The sequence below is a fragment of the Myotis daubentonii genome, chromosome X (genome assembly GCF_963259705.1).
Source record: "Myotis daubentonii chromosome X, mMyoDau2.1, whole genome shotgun sequence".
Lineage (NCBI taxonomy): Eukaryota > Metazoa > Chordata > Mammalia > Chiroptera > Vespertilionidae > Myotis > Myotis daubentonii.
Genome location: NC_081861.1, coordinates 129,527,242 through 129,547,520, shown reverse-complemented (window position 1 = coordinate 129,547,520; position 20,279 = coordinate 129,527,242). Strand labels below are relative to the sequence as shown.

The 20,279-nt window shown below is 46.5% G+C and overlaps 1 protein-coding gene across 2 annotated transcripts in view; it reads left to right on the top strand.

Annotated features, from left to right (window-relative positions):
• The window catches only part of PPEF1 (protein phosphatase with EF-hand domain 1), a 118,562-nt gene that overhangs the window by 3,837 nt on the left and 94,446 nt on the right, over positions 1-20,279 (top strand). For both annotated transcript variants that reach the window (XM_059678998.1, XM_059678997.1), the window contains exons 4-7: positions 3,795-3,891; positions 7,074-7,168; positions 17,552-17,638; positions 19,948-20,025. The gene's annotated coding sequence lies outside the window, so the exon portion shown is untranslated. The remainder of the gene's footprint in view (positions 1-3,794; positions 3,892-7,073; positions 7,169-17,551; positions 17,639-19,947; positions 20,026-20,279) is intronic.

The window sequence follows — 20,279 nt, the reverse complement described above, 5'->3', positions numbered from 1 at the left end:
GATGGTATGTTTAATCTGCCCACCAGCTCTGAGGAATTGTCCGGTGTTCCAGTCCCCTGATTAAAGTTTATTATCACACTAGTGGCCCAGTGCATGAAATTTGTACACGGGGGGCGGGGGGGGGGTTCCCTTAGTCCAGCCTGTACCCTCTCCAATCAAGGACCCCTTAGGGGATGTCCAACTGCACTATGGGATCAGGCCTAAACCAGTGGTCAGACATCCCTCTCGCAATCTGGGACCTCTGGCTTCTAACCGCTCACCTGCCTGTCTACCTGATCTCCCCTTACTGCCTCTACCTGCCTGCCTGATTACCCCTAACCCCTCTGCCTGCCTGCCTGATCGCCCCTAACCTCTCTGCCTGCCTGCCTGATTGACCTTAGCTGCCTCTGCCTGCCTGATCACCCCTAACTGCCTTCCCTTGCCGGCCTGATCTTGCCCCCAACTGCCCTCCCCTGCTGGCCTGGTTGCCCCTGACTGACCTCCCCTGCTGGCCTGATCTCACCCCCAATTTGTGCATGGCGGGGTGGGGGGAAGTTCCCTTAGCCTAGCCTGCACCCTCTCCAATTGGACATCCCTCTCACAATCTGGGACCGCTGGTTCCTAACCATTCACCTGCCTGCCTCTAACTGCCTCTGCCTGATCACCCCTAACTGCCTCTGCCTGCCTGCCTGATTGCCCCTAATCCCTCTACCTCCCTGCCTGCCTGATTGCCCCTAACTGCCTTTGCCTGCCTGCCTGATCGCCTCTAACTGCCCTCCCCCGCTGGCCTGATCTAGCCTCCAACTGCCTCTGCCTGCCTGATCACCCCTAACTGCCCTCCCCTACCAACCTGCTTTCATCCCCAACAGCCCTCCCCTGCTGGCCTGATCTCGTCTCCAACAGCCCTCCCCTACCGGCCTGATCTCGTCCCCAACTTCCCTCTCTTATTGCCCAAATTGCCCCCAACTGACCTCCCCTGCTGGCCTGATTTCACCCCTAACTGTCCTCCCCTGCCGGCCTGATCTCACCCCTAACTGCCCTCCCCTGCTGGCCTGATCACACCTAACTGCCTCTGCCTGCCTGCCTGATTGCCCCTAACTGCCCTTCCCTGCTGTTCTGATCTTGCCCCCAACTGCCTCCACCTGCCTGATTACCCCTAACTGTCCTCCCCTGCTGACCTGATCTTGCCCCCAACTGACTTCCCTTGCCTGCCTGATCTTGCCCCCAAGTGCCCTCCCCTGGCAGCCTGGTTGCTCCCACTGCCTTCCCCTGCCAGCCTGGTTGCCCCCAACTGCCCTCACCTGCCAGCCTGATTACCCCTAACCCCCTGCCTGCCTGATCTCGCCCCCAATTGCCCTCACCTGCTGGCTGATCACCCCTAACTGCCTCTGCCTTGGCCCCCACCACCATGGCTTTGTCCAGAAGGTAGTCGGATGTCCAGAAAATGGCCAGTTGACCTGGTCTAATTAGCATATTACCCTTTTATAGTATAGATAGATTATATAAAATAGGATTGCTTAAATGAGGTGGGGGGGGGAAGGCTTTTTCAGCAGGAGGAGATGCTCTTGGCAGACAAAAACACGTAATCCCTATATCTGGACTGATAGCCAGCCATATACACTATACTATCAAAGTGGTCATTAAAAAATTGAACCACTTTCTTACATCTTACACCAAATAGCTGTTGCCCTTAAAACCCCTCCTCAGCCCCCACCTTAGGTTCTCCCTTCATAGTTCACCCAGATTTGGTTCTGATTGGTCAGTTTCTATGCCAGTCAGCATCTCCAGGCCTATGTCTGGGCCTGATCAAAGAGGTGGGGCTGATCAGCAGCCCCCTTGGAGGCCCAGAGAGAAACAGAGGCGTGGCTGCTGGTGAAGCCTGAGAGAAAGAGAGAGACAATGGCTGATCAACAGCTGCCACTGAGGCTGCAGATCAGACCCTGCCTCTCTGCAGACCTCTCTCCAGGCCTAACTCGCAGCCCCCTCGGCAGTCAGTGCTGGGTCTCCATGGCAACCCAGCACGGACTTCTGGTGTTAGATCGAGCCTTAGTTTGTTATGGACCATGGCTCTTTATATATATAAATGTTTTCAATATGTCTAGAAGCACAGTGTTGGGCAGTGTGGGAGTTTTACAGAGAAGTATATGATATGTGTGACTGCCACATCCATTTGCGGCTGAGGTTCAAGGTCTGGAGAAGGGGCTGATGCACAAACGGATATACTAGACAAGAAATATAAATTTAGAAGGCATTGGGGGAGACCTTACTCTATAGTTGAGAGGTTCTCTGAATCTCTGGACCCATAGCTTTTTATTTACTAGAATATACATTTTCCCTTTAGCAAAGCAAACACAATATCAAAGTTAAGGTTTGGTAAACAGTAAAAGATTATCAGGTTAGGGAATTGCCTTGAGCCATCATTGTCTTGACAGAACTATCGGTGCATAGCTTTTAGCTCTTGCTAAAGCCCAAGGTCCATCAGCCTTCTGTGTTCCTTGCTGCACTTTCATGATAGTGTAGACAATGGGTAGCTTCCAGCAGATATGGCCCCATCTTAGGCATTTGAAGAACATTAATTAACCCAAAGGGCTATTTTGTTCCAAGATATTAATGGATGATAATCATTGCATGTAGTTTCCTAACTTAGGATATTATTGGATTTTAATTAGACCCTGTCTCCTCTCTCTTAAAGAAGAAACTCAAAAGTGGAGAAGGCAGAGGGGAGTGGGGCCATGGTAATATGCAGAAACCTGTCCAATAGTAAAGATGGCCTCATGTGGCATTCCTCTCAGTAATAGCTATCTATAATCTCCCAAATCACCCACAACATGTTCATTGAGCTTAGATTTGATAGAGATAGCCATTCAGGAGATAGAGATCAGTTCAAAATCTTTTGTCTCCCCCTCCCTTATTTATATATCTTGAGATGCCTCTAATTTTAAAGTCACTCTTTTGGGGCTGTGTAATTGAACACAGAACGATTTGGCTACTCCCCACGCCTACAGAACCCAACTTAAAAGAAAATGTCTGATAGCAGTGTCTAGCCAGTGGTAATTGGTGATAGAAATGAAATTGGCTATTCCCTCCACTTCCCTGACACTTAATGTCTTCTTTAGATTTATAAGTGGATTCAACTGTGCACACAATGTGACTGGCCTCTAAGCTTGATGGGAAGGTTTTAGGAGTGGTGCAGGCATTAAACAAAAAATCATATAGTATATTTTTAATAATGATTTTAAGTATTCATGATTTTGGGGGTATAATTAGGGTATAGTCTGAAGGCTATATGTAATAATAAAACCAAACTAATTAGGTTAACTCAGAGGCTGTCTGCAGGCGAGTAGCTTTCCTCTGCTAAATCTTGTTAAAATGAAGTGGATTCTATTTTGTACAGAATGAGCAGGCTGCCATGACAACTGACTGTGAATAATATTTCAGTATTAGTCATACATTTCCAGTGTCTGACTCTAGGTCCAACGTTTATTCTAAAACCCAGATGCACATCTATTCTTAAAGGAGTTCTCCTGGATGTATTTACAAAAAAAAACAAAAAAACAAAAAAAAAAAACAACAGAAACAAAACACTTTCAACTGCCTAGGTTGTTTTCTTTTGGAATAGCTATTTGAATGAATTTACACAATTGCAAATTGTAGATTTTATTGCTGTTCTTTTCTTTTGGAGAGATGATTTGGGTATGAATTTATATTGTACTTGACTATAGAGTTGATTAAATAGACACACTAGACCAGAGTTTAAAAAGTTCCCCTCTAGGTGTATAATCTTTATGTTAAATTCTTTTTTTTTCATCTAACAGTTTCAGAAGGAATCTGAGGTTGCAAGTGACAGAAAATTCAGCCCAAACTGAGTAGGCAAAACAGGCCTCAAATGAATCTGACTTGAAAATTCCGAAGGTAAAATTTCATCCAGAGGTTTACAATGGAGGGCCCCAGCTCCATTTCCTTGCCTTTCCTTTGGTCTGACCTTCTCCATGTATCAATTGCACCCCCCAGACTGGCTCTCCTCATGGTGATAGCCTTGCTCAGAGCACAGCATTTGGGGGAGAAGAGTGAGTTTGTGTCCCAGCCCTGAGATTTGCTCGTAGTGCCCGTCTTTAGCTACATGTTCACACAAACACTCTCTTGTGCTAGAAGACAATGTAGGTCAAACCTGTGACCTTCCAGTGTATAGGACAGCACTCCAACCACCTGAGCAAAGGGAGTTTATTTTTACCTCACACACTATAAAATCCAGAGCTTCATTCATAATATGAAAGTGTTCATTACAAATAGCCCTTATTTACCTGTTTAAGTAAAAGAGTCATTAAACATATAGACATTTCTTGGCTTTAGTTACATCAGATTAATTTATATTATGTTTCCTTGAGACTGCTGTGTAAATCAGACTTTTACCTAAGTAGGAATGACAGTCCACCTTACTGGGATAGGTTAGTGAAGTTTCACTACATTAATGATACCTAAGTTTGCTTATAATTGTTATTTCATTCGTTTCAAATATTTGAAATCATTAGTTTATGGCATTGTTTTAATTATATATTACAACATTCTTTTGTTCTTGTGATACTACTGAATTGACCAAAAACATCACAATAACATTGTAGAATATAGTTTGACTTTAATAGTCATGAAAGGGTGGGTTGTTAAAGAAATAGAGATTTAAACAAATAAAATCATACTGTGTTACAGAGCAGTGCTGCTCAAAGTATACTTCCCTATCACTTGGGAGCTTTTTAGAAATACAGATTCATGAGCACCACTTCAAGCCTACCTAGTCAGAATCTCTAAGTGGATGGGCCCAATAATTTGTGTTTTAACAAGACCCCCAGGAGGCTTATAAACACATTAAAGTTTGAGAAGCACTGTTTTAGAGAGTTTTATGGAAATGAGAATCACAGATTGTGTATTCTTTGGAATATTGGTGAAAATACTAACTTTAGCTTTAGTAAACTAAGACCTATATATTAAGGCCTGGATTTCCCTTTGAAAGCCTTCAGGTCATGGAGTTCACTAATCTACTCCAGGTCACTGAGCCTCAACTCAACGTCTAAGCTTGACTCTCTCCCCCTATCAACACTGTCACCTAATTAATCTGTGTACAAAGGTTATTTCCTCAGAGAAGCCTTTTTTCTTGACCTTCTGATTCACTCTCATGATACACGTACTTCTCTGCAAATTTACATTTATTTTTGTAATAATTTTTATTGGTTTCAGAGAGGAAGTGAGACTGAGAGAGAAATAGAAACATCAATGATGAGAGAGAATCATTGATAGGCTGCCTCCTGCATGTCCCCTACTGGAGATCAAGCCCACAACCTGAACATGTGCCCTGACCAGGAATACAACTGGCACCTCCTGGTTTATAGGTCATGCTCAACCACAGAGCCACACTGGACAAGGTATTTTTATAATTACTTGATGAATGTTTACTTCCCTCACTAGATCTTGTCAGTTCTGTTAACTGGGCCTAGAACAATGCTGGGCACACAATAGATGCTCAACAAATATTTTTTGAATGAATATATGAATGAAACCAAGACAAGAATAAGTGCTCTTAAAGAAAATTCTCTAGCTCTGGCCAGTGTGGCTCAGTTGGAGCATTGTCCCATGTACTGGAAGATTGCGGGTTTCGTCCCTGGTTGGGTCGTGCAGGAGGCAACTGATCAGTGTATCTCTTTCACATTGATGTTTCTCTCTCTCTCTCCTTCCCTCCTCTCTAAAATCGATAAAAAAAAAAAAGAAAATTCCCTATAACTTTTCCAAAGGTTTCACCATAAGTTATTAGTCATTTGAGACTATAGTAGCAAGGGTTTTGAAAATAAAGCCATGGATCTTTCTGAGGTCTTGTTTTAGCTAATAATTTCAACATTTTCCCCAAGAAACCAACTGTTCTTTATATTTTACTAGGGGCCCGGTGCACGAAATTCGTGCACTGGGTGTGTGTGTGGGGAGTGTCCCTCAGCCCAGCCTGCCCCCTCTCACATACTGGGAGCCCTCAGGCGTTGACCCCCATCACCCTCCAATCGCCTGATCGGCCCCTTGCCCAGGCCTGACGCCTCCGCCAGAGGTGTCAGGCTTGGACAGGGGACCCCCATCTCCCCCCTGATCACTGGCTCTGGCCCCCGCCCAGGCCTGAGGCCTCTGGCCCAGGAATCATGCCTGGGCAGGGGACCCCCATCTCCCTCTGATCGCTTGCTCCACCCCCCGCCCAAGCCTGACACCTCTGACCCAGGCTTCAGGCCTGGGCAAGGGGACCATCATATCCCCCCAATCCCCGACTCCGCCCCCCACCCAGGCCTGATGCCTCAGCCAGAGGAGTTGATCCTCATCACCCTCTGATCACCAATCACAGGATCGGCCCCTTGACCAGGCCTGAGGCCTCTGGCCTAGGCGTCTGGCCCGGGCAGCGGGGACCCGCAGCTGCAGCGGCCCCGCGATCGTGGGCTTCGCTTTAGGCCCAGGCAAGGGACCCCTAGCTCCCAGGACTGCCAGCTTCGACCGTGCCCAGCTCCCATCGCTGGCTCCACCCCTACTTCCTGCTATCACTGGCCAGGGCGGAAAAGGCACCTGATTCTCCGATCATGGCTGGGGGGCAGGGCAAAGGCGGCCCCAGGGCCGCCTTTGCCCTGCCCCCCAACTCTTAACTCCCCACTGGGTTTCCGATCACTGTCAGTGGCAGGGGGCTTCTTCCTGCTTTCCCTTTGGCCTCCCTGCATTGTGCCTACATATGCAAATTAACCGCCATCTTGTTGGCAGTTAACTGCCAATCATAGTTGGCAGTTAATTTGCATATAGCCCTGATTAGCCAATGAAAAGGGTATTGTCGTACGCCAATTACCATTTTTCTCTTTTATTAGATAGGATGTTTATGAATACAAAAATGGTTGACGGGGGTAATGGTGGCAAAAAGAAAGCTTGAAGGACCTTGTACCTGCCTTTTCAATAAGTAGGAAGTGGTTTTTGTATGCAGGTTGTGTTGTTCACCTTATGTTGGCAGGTGATGATGTCATAATTGCATCTGACATCATGGGATTGTCATGGCAACCTACTGAAAAATCACTGTATAATCATCTGTGCAGTTAAGTCTCAGTCCTCCTCAAGTAACACCTATGAGCAAGAGGATGGATTGAGTCCGAGCCTCCAGCCCAGGCCAGAAGATACACCAACGAGCCAAGTAAGTATCTAGGAGTGTGGAACTGTTATAATGTGGAAGGATAGGAACTCTTAACGGAGAAGATTAGCTAAATGAAATCTGGGTAGTCATGGAAACGTTTGAAAGTTAAGCTTTCTGTGTTTAGTTGTTTGGCCAACTCTTGTGGGCTTTATGTTTTGTGTGTGGAGTTTATTGTACTTTAATATCTCTATATAGAAAAGCCTAAGCAACCGTCTGACCATCCGATCGTCTGACTGGTAACTCTGATGTTCAATGACCACCAGGGGGCAGACGCTCTGACAGGTAGCTATACCGCACACTGACCACCAGGGGCAGACACTCAACACAGGAGCTGCTGAACTCCAGTCACTTGGCAGCTACAGTTCTTAGATGATGCACCCAGAACCAGAGAGGAAGGAGCCCGACTCCAGGGTGCATTACCTGAGAACCACCCTCTCGCAATCTGGGACCACTTGGGGGGATGTCAGAGAGCCGGTTTTGGCCAGATCCCTGCAGGCCAGGCCCAGGGACCCCACTGGTGCATGAAGCCTCTAGTATATTATAAAATTTGTGCACTCGGGGGGGGGGGTCCATCAGCCTGGCCTGTGCCCTCTTGCAGTCTGGGACCCCTCGGGGGATGACCACCTGCTGGCTTAGGCCCTATCCCCCGAGGGATTGGGTCTAAGCTGGCAGTCAGACATCCCTCTGGCAGCCCGGGAGCCCTTGGGGAATGTCCACTTGCCAGCGGGGAGCAGGCCTAAGCTGCAGTTGGACATCCCTAGCACTGCCGAGGAGGCGGGAGAGGCTCCCACCACCACCACTGTACTGGCAGCCATCAGCCTGGCTTGTGGCTGAGCAGAGCTTCCCCTGTGGGAGCGCACTGACCACCAGGGGGCAGATGCTCAATGCAGGAGCTGCCCCCTGGTGGTCAGTGTGTGTCATAGTGACCAGTGATTCCCAGTCGCCCTGCTGTTAGGGTCAATTTGCATATTACCCTTTTATTATATAAGATAGATGCCTGGTGCATGGGTGGGGGCCAGCTGGTTTGCCCTGAAGGGTGTCCAGGATCAGGGTGGGAGTCCTGCTGGGGTGCCTGGCCAGCCTGGGTGAGGGGCTGAGGGCCGTTTTCAGACTGGCCACACTCCCTTCAGGGTGGGGTTCCCCTCTGGGGTGCCTGGCCAGCCTGGGTGAGGGTCAGAGGGCTGTTTTCATGCTGGCCACACCCCCTTCATGGAGGGGGGTCCTGCTGGGGTGCCTGGCCAGCCTAGATGAGGGGCTGATGGCTGTTTGCAGCCTGGCCAAGCCCCCCAGCAGGAGCCCTCACCCCATGAGGGTGTGGCCATCCTTGGGTGAGGGGCTGATGGCTGTTTGCAGGCTGGCCAAGCCCCCCAGCAGGGACCCTCACCCCATGAGGGTGTGGCCATCCTGGGTGAGGGGCTGATGGCTGTTTGCAGGCTGGCCACAGCCCCAGCCACCCAAGCTCCCAGTGGAGGTTGGCTGGAAGCAGGTATCTGGGATTTATTTAGCTTCTATAATTGAACTTCGTTGCCTTTTGCAGAGGCCACAGCCAGCCAGGGCAGACGGGAAGCTTAGTGCTTCCTCCATCACCTGGGCAACCAAGCCTCCTGCTTGCTCCAGCTCTGTGGCTGCCAGCCGCCATCTTGGTTGGGTTCATTTGCATATAGTCACTCTGATTGGCTGGTAGGCATGGCTTGGTCATAGGGAAGGTACGGTCGATTAGCATCTTTGTCTTTTATTAGTGTAGATTGGAGCTATCTTTATAGGGTTGAATTGGGTAACTTTGATGTAATAGAAAGAGTATTGGCCATCCAGTCATAAGACTGTGACATTTGGGAGCACTTACCCCCTCCTATGAAATGGAGGGCCTGCCCTAGTAAGTGTGTTTGGTTGGTTGGAGCGTCATCTCATATACCGAAAGGTTGGGGGTTTGATCCCCAGTCAGGGCACATGCCTGGGTGGCAGGTTCTATCCCTGGTTGGGGCACATACAGAAGGCATCCAAATCATGTTGTCTCTCACATTGATATTTCTATCTCAAATCAATAAGGAGGATTAAAAAACATTGGGAGGATTAAAAAGCAAAAAATGGAGAGTCTTTCTGAACAAGTCTAGAGGGCCATAGTATCTTGCCATATCATAGGCTCACCTATTATGGAGCTCTGGTTCAAGAACCTCACAGTGGTCTTGCAAGGGGACTCCATCATTGGTGCCTAGATAGTTTGCCCAATTCCCAGTGCTTGGACATGAGAGGGAGTTGAGTAAAAGTATATTTTCTTGTTTGACTTTTGCCTTGGAAGGGCAGATTAGAGCCCCTGCAAAAGGAAAGTTAGAATTACCATTGTTCTTCCATTGACTCATGCTAGATATCAAACTGAGATACTGCAAAACAGGAGCACATGCAAGCTAGAAGGGACAGATTGTGGCAATACTTAAAAATATCACAACTCTCTAAATAAGCTGGTCTGGTAAGTGGATTTGGAATTCAGACAAAAATACCCATAACTCTGAAAATCTGAATTGTACATTGCCAAGGTAAATTACTTCTATGAAGTAATTACAGAAGATACATTGGATTATATGTTAACACCTATTTTCCTTGGTATACAGACATCCCTCTCTCATGAGCCTCTTCCTTTACAGATTGCTCCTTTGTTCGCTCCTTAATGTCTTTTATCCCTATTGCCTTCTTACTCTACAACAGTGGTTCTCAACCTTGGCTGCACATTAGAATCACCTGGAAATCCTTTTAAAATCCTGATTTCTCCCAGGCGATTTTAATGTGCAGCCAAGATTGAGAACCACTGCTCTACAAGCTTACTCAGGCTATTTTATCTTCTCTAATCACTTCAGCTGTTACTGATACCCCGATGACCTCTTTAATCAGAAAGACCTGATTTATTTCCTTGGCTCTAATCGCCAGCTTCTAAAGCAGTGGTTCTCAACCTTGGCTGCACATTAGAATCACCTGGGAATCTTTCTAAAATCCTGATTTCTGGGCCTCATCCTCCAGAAATTCTGTTTCTTTGTTATGGGGTGGGGCCACAACATTAGTAACAAAGAAAGAATTTCCGGAGGATGAGGCCCAGAAATCAGGATTTTAAAAAGATTCCCAGGTGATTCTAATGTGCAGCCAAGGTTGAGAACCACTGTTCTAAAGCATATAGAATGTTTCAACTTGTTCTTTTTCTCCACCATAAACACACTTGTCCCCTTTCATGTCCTACCCCTCCCTGTACCTGTTAATACTCTTCTGCAGTTAATGGTATCACCTAGACATGTGATGGCGAACCTATGACACGTGTCAGAGGTGACACGTGAACTCATTTTTTTGGTTGATTTTTCTTTGTTAAATGGCATTTAAATATATAAAATAAATATCAAAAATATAAATCTTTTTTTTACTATGGTTGCAAATATCAAAAAATTTCTATATGTGACACGGCACCAGAGTTAAGTTAGGGTTTTTCAAAATGGTGACACACTGAGCTCAAAAGGTTCGCCATCACTGTCCTAGACTGTAAATTGTAAGAGAGAAGGACCAGTGTTGTACCTCTAACATCCAGTATAGTATCTGGCACAAGGTAGACACACCCAGTAAATAGTATTAAATAAGTATAAATCCATTTAGTATTCCAGACTATAAATCTTGGGATCATTCTTTTTTTTTTTAACCCTCACCTGAGGGTATGTTTTTATTGATTTTAGAAAGAGAGGAAGAGGGAGAGAACAAGAAACATTGATGGACTGCCTCTTGTAGCACCCCAACCATCGAACCAGCAACCTGGGTTTGTGGCCAGACCAGAATGGAACCTGCAGCCTCTTGGTGCAGGGGATGATGCTCCAATCAATTGGGCCACATTGGCTAGGGCTGGAATCATCCTTTTTTTTAAAGTTTTTTTTAAATCCTCACTCAAGGATATGTGCTTTTCAAAAATGGATTTTAGACAGGAATGGAGAGAGAGAGAGAGATGGAGAGGGAGCGAGAGAGAGATGATGATGTGAGAGAGAAACGGATCAGTTGCCTCCCATAGGCACCCAGACCAGGAATCAAACCCACAACCTGAATATGTACCCTGACCTGAAATTGGCCTGCCACCTTTGCTTCCTATACCTGGTCTGGGACCAGTGGCATTTTGTACCTAAAAGGCTTTTATATTTGGCCCCTCCTCTCCATACCCACTGCCAGGGCTTAAATTCAGCCCTTATATATCTACCTCCTAGATTGTGGCAGGAGCTTCCTCATTGGCCTTATGGATGGTGTTTTATCACCATTTGACCCTCAGAGGGATCTTCCTAAAGTTTGAATCTAATCAGATTACTCTCAGGCTCCCCTTCACTCAAACAGAGCTTGCAATCTGGCAGCCTCACACTGATCCATGGAGTTTATACAATGTTTGGAGAAAATGAGAATTACAGTATTTCATTGATTCTAAGATGCACATGTTTTTCACATTTAACATCTCTGAAATCGGAGTGTCATAGTTGGGTAGGTGGCTTTTTTCCTTTTTATGGGTACATAAAATAGTGATGCACCTTATAATCGACGACATTTTACATTTGCAAAAATATATTCATACTCACATTTAAAAATAGGAAGATTTTACATAAAAATATGTTTAGCTTCTCTTGAAAAATTACATCGGGCAACGCGGCCAGGATTTCTGTATGGCAGCCTAAGAAGAACTACCAGTAAGTAGCAGCTGTCTCGTTTAGACAAAAACTCTCTAGAATGTCCCATCGTTTCCACCCAGGCTGCTTTATTCATTTATATTATCTTCCCAGTTCATGTAAGCATTTGTAATTGCATTCCCTGACTGACTGGTTAAACTCTGAATTCTTTGTTATGATTTACAAGAACAACCACAGGTACCAACATACCTCTCCAGGTTCACATCCCCATCCTCCACTCTATATACCCTCTAGCCCTCAGTCTCAGGAAACATTACTCAAATATTACATGCTCCCATGTTCCCTGGATTGCTTTGCTCACCTTTTAATCCCCTGTGAAACATTTCCTAGCTTGCCCTGACCAAACTGATATACTTCTGGACTCCAATAGTAAGTGGCACATCTCTGGACCTACACTTTTGTTTTGAAATTATTTGTGGACAGGCCTGTGTCCTTCATTACGCTGTACACTGGCAGGGAAATGAACCAGAACTCATTCATCTTTGCATCCCTGCCTCATAGCTGGAATATGCTCAGTAAGTATATGTTGAGTAAAGAGTAGATGGGCTGTGTTTTCTGTCTGGGAGCTCTGTTCTTTGCATTTTGCCCATGGTTAGAGAGCCAACAGTAAAATCAGAGGGAAGGGCAAGTGTCTTCCTTAGTATTCATAGTTTACAGCAGAAAACACTGCTTCTGGCTGTGATTTAAAAAGGGCCCTTGGCAGTCAGAGGCCATCCATGGGGACTTTAATATATATAGACCCAAGGCACTAAGCCAGGGGTCCTCAAACTTTTTAAACAGGGGGCCAGTTCACTGTCCCTCAGACCGTTGGAGGGCTGGACTATAGTTTAAAAAAAAGCTATGAACAAATTCCCATGCACACTGCACATATCTTATTTTGAAGTAAAAAAACAAAACGGGAACAAATACAATATTTGTATTTGCATGTGGCTCGCGGGCCATAGTTTGAGGACCCCTGCACTAAGCCAAGCCAGAGCCAGTTCTGTGAATCTTTTTGAAAATTTTATTTTTAAACTAGAGGCCTGGTGCATGACATTCGTTCCCTGGGGAGGCGGGCCCTCAGCCCAGCCTGCGCCCTCTCACAGTCCAGGACCCCTTGGGGGGAGTGGGCCTAAGCTGGCAGTAGGACATCCCCCAAGGGGTCCTTAACACTGCCTGGGGGCTGGAGAGGCTCCCGCCACTGCCACTGCGCTCCCCAGTCCTGAGCCCAGCTTCTGGCTGAGCAGCGCTCCCTGATCACTAGGGGGTAGCTCCTGTGTTGAGCATCTGCCCCCTGGTGGTCAATGCATATTATAGTGACCCATCTTTCTGCCATTCTGTTGATTTGCATATTAAGGTCTTATTATATAGGATTAGTGTACAGTAAAATCAATATGCTGTACAGTTCTGTTAATTTGGTCCCATGGATAGATGAGTGTGATCACGATCATAATTAGGATAGAGAACATCACCCTCCAAAACTTCCTGTGCTGCCTGGCCAGTGTGACACAGTGGTTGAGCAGCAACCTATGAACCAGGAGGTCATGGTTCAATTCCTGGTCAGGGCACATGCCCCAGTTGTGGGCTTGATCCCTAGTGTGGGGTGTGCAGGAGGCAGCTGATCAATGATTCTCATCATTGATGTTTTTATCTCTCCCTCTCCTTTCCTCTCTGAAATAAATAATATATATATACTAGAGGCCCAGTGCACAAATTTGTGCATGGGTGGGGTCCAGCCAGCCCGACCCCAATTGAGGTGGATCAGGGCTGGGCCTGTTGGGAAGAGGAGATGACAGGAGGTTGGCCGGATGGCCCACCCCAATCGGGGCCTGATCAGGGCCGGGGTGGCTGAGGGGAGGGGCCGTGGGCGATTGGCCGGCAGGCCCCATCCCTGATTGGGGTTGGGGGACTGATTGGGGACAGGGTCAGCCATGGGGAGGGGCTGTGGGTGGTGGGCTGGCTGGCCCTACCCCCGAATAGGGTAGGGGGGGGTGCTGATTTGGGGCCAGTGGCCTGGTGGAGGGGCCATGGGTGGTTGGCTGGCTGGTCCTGTCCCTGATAGGGTGGGGGGGTTGATCTGGGGTGGGGCCGGGCAGGGGGAGGGCTTTAGGAGGTTGGCTGGCCAGTCGCACCCCCTATTGGGGTGGGGGGCGATCAGGGGCAGGGCCAATCAGGGTGGTGGGGGCCCATCAGGGGTGGGGCTGGCTGGGAGGATGGTCTGCAGGAGGTTGGCTGTCTGGCCCCACCCCTGATTGGGGTGGGGGTGATCAGGGGTGGGGCTGGCCAGCGGGAGGGGCTGCAGGAGGTTGGCTGGCCAGCCAAATCCCCTATTGGGGTGGGAGGAGCGATCAGGGGCAGGGCCAGCCAGGGGTAGGGGCTGTGGGCCTATCAGGGTGGGGTGGGACACTCAGGGGTGGGGCTGGCTGCATTGAAGGGTGGGGGCATGGGGAGTTTTGGCTGGCTGTCCTCGACCTTGATTGGGGTGGGAGAGTCCAATCAGGGGCTGGCCAGCCAGGGGAGGGGCTTCAGGAGGTTGGCTGGCTGGCTCCACCCCTTGATCCAGCCGGTTTGCTGGCCACAGTGAGCACCGTAGCAACCGGTCATTCCAGTCTTTCTGGCGTTACAGTCGCTGGCTTTTTATATATATAGCTACTAGAGGCCCAGTGCACAAAATGCATGCATGGGCGGGGGGGGGGTCCCCTCAGCCCTCTCCAATCTGGGAGCCCTCAGGGGATATCCTACTGATGGCTTAGGCCTGCTCCCCATGGTTTTCTGCTGTCTGCGGGGCCCGCTTGGCCACTCCTGGGTTGCTGCGGTGATGGCCAAGCGGGCCCTGCTCTCAGTGGCCGCCCCCCAGGACTGGAGGACTCCAGTGGGGCTGAGAGGACTGGGCACTGCTATCTTGTGGCTATGGGAGCCGCCATCTTTTGTTGGAGTGATGGTTAATTTGCATATTACTCTTTTATTAGATAGGACTAGAGGCCCAGAGCACAAAATACATGCATGGGTAGGGTCCCTAGTGGCTGCTGGCTGCCGGCTGCCGGCCAGAGCCTCCCTTCCCTCGGCTGCCTGCCGCTGCCACTGGCTGGGGCCTCCCTTCTGCCTTGGCCTGGTGCTGCCTGCTCACCTGCTCATCCATCTCGCTGCAGTCTTGCTCTTGTTGGGGCCCATCGTGGCTGGTAGTGCCTCTACTGCTGCTTGCTGCCAGTGCTGCTTCGCCAACACCTGCCATGTTCTACACTGCCCCCTGGTGGTCAGCACACTTCTAACTCCTGGTCAATTAAACTCCTGCCTGTGGGGACAATTTGCATATTAGCCGTTTATTATATAGGATATATCTATATCTGTATCTGTATCTGTAGCTGTATCTATATCTATCTCTATTCCTGTGCTATCCCTTTGTAGTCATACCCTCACCCACTCATCAACCTTGGAAACCACTGATCAGTGCTCCATCACTGTGGTTTTGTCCTTTTGAAACTCTCATATAAATGTACACAACCTTTTAAGCCTGCTTCTTTTACTAAGCATAATGCCTTTGAGATTCATGCTCATGTACATCGATAATTTGTTGTTACCCACCTTTGATTTCTTTGAATAACTTTCTAATTAGTTGCCAAATCTGGCCTCCCTTTTCTCCTACTTAATGTGGTTTTTCAATACCCAGAATTTATCCCTGAAAATATGTGATTCTTTCTCTTTATTAAAATTTAATATTACTTGCTATTCTTTCCCTCCCTTCAAAAGGCAGCAGGCTCTTTAAATCAAGGTTCTTTAAATGTATTTGTGAAGCTCTCACAGTAAAAGCTTTCTGAGAACGAACCCCTAATACAGGTATATTTATTTATTTTCAGCTAATACTGCTGAACTCATATTGTGTATATTACCAAACATACATGAAAATAGTAAATTCAAAAAAATAATAAATAGATAAAAATACCAATTCTAATGGTTTGCTTTCTATTCTCCAACATATCTGTGCTGCTTCTGCTGTGGGGTAGGTACCTCAATTTAGACACTACCAACTGCTAGGAAGCTAAGATCGGGTATGATTTCTCACCGCTAGCCCCAACACCAAGAGGCTAGCTGAGAGACTAGCCCCATTTGAGTTACTTCCTTTGGTTACTATCAGGCATTGAAGTATCAGGGACCAGACACCGTAAGTACTCATTGCCAAACAGATCTGCACACATTGTTGTTTTCTCAGTTGATTCCCAAATCCAGCTGCTTTGCCTAGATTCTAGCATATTGCCCAGAATATGACCCATTCGAATGACTTTTCCTTGGTAGAAAATGGAACTGTAGCCAGTTCCAGGAAGCTTGTGAAACAGGACAGATTGGTCTGCCCTGCCCAGAGTCTCTCCCTTGTGAGGTAATCAGCCTTCTCCATCCCCTCTAGCTTTCCATAGTTTGCTACTAGCATAGACTAACCGAGATGCTGGTTTAGACTTCCTCAGCAGCAGACCCTTAGGCAAGCGTTTGAGAGCAAGAAGTTTATTTGGAAAGTGAAGGCAAACCCAGTAGGGGAGTGGCGAAGTGAGAAAGGAAGGAGAAACAGCCAAGATAGCCAAGAAAGTGTAAGTCTAGCCTACAGAGGTGGAAAGGCAACCACTTTTCTCTACCCTCTCAAAAGTCTAACTGCAGCATTGTAATTAGGACCACAGTTCATTCTCATTTTTACTTTGCCTCTCCCATTTCACATCCTTGTTAAGTACTATAAAATAGACATGCCTACAGGAACACCCTCATCTCTCCCTTACCTCTTCTTCTGGCTAACTCTTAACTCTGGCTGCTCAATCATCAGGCCTTAGCCTGACCACCACTTCTAGAAAGCCTTCCCTCATCCCCCTTTTCGTGATGGGGCTCTTTCTCTGTGTCCCCCTATCTGTCCTGTTAGAGATCTTATTATACTGTATTCTTTCATTTATTCATATAATAAATATTATGTGCCTGGCACTGTTTTAGGTACCTGGAGCTTATATTGCAATAGGGGAGAGAGATTTTTAAAAATATGTTTTATTGATTATTAGAGAGAAAGGGAGAAAGAGACAGAAACATTGATTGGGCCCTAGCTGGTTTGGCTCAGTGGATAGAGCATTGGCCTGTGGACTGAAGGTTCCCGGGTTTGATTCCAATCAAGGGCACATGCCTGGGATGCTGGCTTGATCCCCCGTAGGGGGCGTGCAGGAAGCAGCCAATCAATGATTCTCATCACTGATGTTTCTATCTCTCTCTCCCTCTCCCTTCCTCTCTGAAATCAATAAAAAAACCACCACCACAACAAAAAACATTGATCGGCTGCCTCCTCCACACCCCCTACTGGGGATCAAGCCTGCATCCTGGGCATGCGCCCTGACCCAGAATTGAACCAGTGACCTCTTGGTCCATAGGTTGATGCTCAACCACTAAGCCACACTGGCCAGGTGGGGAGACAGATTTTAATTTCTCATTTACCTATGTGTGTGTCTCACCTAATTGTTTCCATTTTCTTCACCATTTATGTCCGTCCCTCAGCACAGTGCCTACCACATAGATGTTCAATAAAAATGTGTTGAATTGAATGAAACAGCACACGGCATCTTAGTTAAGGATGACTTGGTATTTCTATGGCCTTTTCTGGGGGGGAAAATGAGCTCTCACCTTTCCTATTGGTTGTTACCCTATGGTGACGTGCCCATTGAAAGATAAAGTGACCCATTATTTTTTCTTTTTTCAGACTAAGACAACACATCCATCTTCAGCTGGAGGAAAACCAGATAACATCTGAGTAGAAGCTGGAAACATCATTTTACAAACATATAAGGTGCTGACTGAGGCAGTGTAGTGTAATGATTATAAGCAGAGGTTGTAGAGTCAAAGTGCCTGGGTTCATATCCCAGCTCTGCTACTTATTTGCTGTTTGACTTTGGGCTATAGTTCCTAATTCGTAAATAGGGATAATAGTAGTATATGTCTCATATGATCTATAGATTAGGTAAGGTTAACACATTTAAAATTTGTAAGTGTCTAGAACAGCCATGGGCAAACTACGGCCCGCGGGCCGGATCCGGCCCGTTTGAAATGAATAAAACTAAAAAAAAAAAAAAAAAAGACCGTACCATTTTATGTAATGATATTTACTTTGAATTTATATTAGTTCACACAAACACTCCATCCATGCTTTTGTTCCGGCCCTCCGGTCCAGTTTAAGAACGCATTGTGGCCCTCGAGTCAAAAAGTTTGCCCACCCCTGGTCTAGAACATAGTAAGTACTCAATAAGTGTGATACTGTCATTGTGACTTGTTAACATACATGAACACATTCATTTAATAATTGGAAGCTGGCTATAGGACTCTGGTGCTCAAAGTAGCATTTCAGCGTGCTTTGTACAATGGAAAAATATGGTTAAATTCTTCATTTTAACCAAATTTTAAGTTTTGGACAAGTCACATATAGGGCACAGCCAATCCAATTCATGATCCAGAAGCTGATCATTAAAATAACTACCTAAATCACAAGTTCTTATCCTCTTTTTCTTGCTTTCTGAGATTAAACAAATATTTGCATTTGGTGCTGGAATGCCAAGAGGAATGAAATGGATTCTTTCCCTTCAGGGTTTCACATGTAAAAGGACAAATTACAGTGCACTTTGGGAAGTTCTATAATTGGACACACACATGGCTTTGAGTTCCAGAAGACAGAGTGACTAAGTCCCCTTTGGTGATTCAGGAAAGACATCACACAGAGGAGGTGACATTTGAACAACTGTATAGACCATAGCCATCATTTAATCACTGGATTGAATAGGCATTTGGCTGGAAACTCAGCCATACAGTGACATTATCCATTATTTTTTGGGGGGAGCCTGGCTAATTATGTTATCATTTGCAATGTGTACGGTAGCCTCCTCAGGTTCTGGGCTTGGAGTTCCTGCCATAGAAAACTATATGGTTACATTATCTCATAAGAGGCCCTCTGATAATATTTAATATGCTAATAAGAGTAGAGAAGCCCAGAGCTACCTTCCCAGTTATTTTTAAAGTGACTCCATTAGTATAAATATCAAGCTAGGTTACTGCTTTACTGGATCTCCTGTGGTACCAAATTGCAGAAAGGAATTGGCTAAAGAGTAGCTTGGGTGGGGTTATGAGATAATTATGTCTGGAGTCCTTTAAATCCTAGCTCTCTATGCCTAAGGCCAGTAAGATAAGGCCATACGCTGTGTAACCAACTAGGAAGAGTTTGGGAGGAAAATTGCTGTCAGTGCAGCTGCACTCAGCGTGAGACCCTGGGAACAGGTCACCCCTGATTGCCTCAAAAGACAGCCGAACTGTGGCTGGTGGCATCCAGTATTGACATCCGCACTTCGATTATTCAAGTGTGTCTTCGCTCCTCATCCTTCTCAAACTCAGCAAAATTACAGGTCAACTTTCCTTTTCCTTTCTGCTGATGGTGGGAGGTGAATCTCCCTTTCACAGATGGGTTCTTCAGCAAGCGGCTAATTGAATAGCTGGAGGAATAAAAATGTCATATAAATAAATTTGCAGCACAGCACCCAGCAGCTGCCCCTTTAACCCATGCTTTTTCAAGTCCTAAGGAGGAATGGTTAGTGATTCCACTTCCTTTTCTTAATTGTACTGAGAGGTTATTGTAATGTTTCCTAGAAATCATTCTTGATTTACCTAAAGAGTCAGCCATTGAATGCTTTTCTGCCCTTATTTGCCAAAATTCTCTTTTATACTTTGTACTGATGCATATTATTTATGCAAACAGCGGCCTGGTCCTGCCCTTACAGAGCCTGGTCCCCTTGGAAGCAGTCATGTGATCACAGCCCATTACTTGAGCACATCCCTATCTAGCCTGAAACAAGGCAGGGTTGGGGCAGAAAGCTGTGGCTGCTGGCCAGAGCTCAGTCTTTCCCGGATCTGTGGCTCTGGGCTCGGCTTCCAGGCTGAAAGGCAAAGCAGCTGTGGCCTGTTTGGGTTATTTCTTTGTGTGTGCGGGTGTGTGTTTATTTCTTGATTTATTTAAGCCGGAGCTCATCCTGCAGAGAGCTGCAGAGATGTGTGGAGTTCGTGTGTGTATGTAGGGGGTGTTCCAGAGAGAGCTGACTTCTATCTTTTTTCTTTCAGACTTCAGTATTCCTCATAGAGAACGTTTTTTTTGGGGGGTGAGGAAAAACCTCTGCATTGGCCAAGCAAAAGAACCAGGTAATATGTTTGTTTGTTCTTAGGTATTTGGGGGAAGCAGAAGTCTACATTATAAGCATATATTATGTAGCAACAAAACAGGGAATGTGTACTCCTTGGAGTTTATTTGATTGCTTTGCAATTTCTCAGATTGATTTTTCTCAAGGATGCTGATTGCAAATCACTTGCCATCGTCTTAAAAAATGTGCACAGATGACTTTGCAATCTAAAGGGTTATGGCCTATTTCAAATGAACGTGATGTTTGGAAAAACTG